Here is a 294-nt window from a genome sequence, read left to right as displayed (position 1 = left end):
GGGGGGGAGAATATTCTTGTTTGTTTTGTTATTGTTTAGATATCTTTGGAGGCGGGGAGGGGGGGGGTACTGGGCTGTGATTGTGGTTTGGTATAAATCTACGTTTGTTTCTTCTTTTCCTTCTTTTGAAACACGTATTGTTTGCCTTTTTCTTCTTTTTCTTTCGTTTCGTATTTTTACCGCCTTTTGCGGTTTTTCTTGTCTCCTTCCTGTTCCCCCTATTTTCGTTTCTTTCCCTCTCTCTGCATTGTCTTATTTTGCTTCATATTCTGTAATGCCTACATATGTCCTTCC

Source organism: Penaeus monodon, chromosome 31 (assembly GCF_015228065.2).
Source record: "Penaeus monodon isolate SGIC_2016 chromosome 31, NSTDA_Pmon_1, whole genome shotgun sequence".
NCBI classification, from domain to species: domain Eukaryota; kingdom Metazoa; phylum Arthropoda; class Malacostraca; order Decapoda; family Penaeidae; genus Penaeus; species Penaeus monodon.
Note: the sequence above shows the minus strand (reverse complement) of the source record.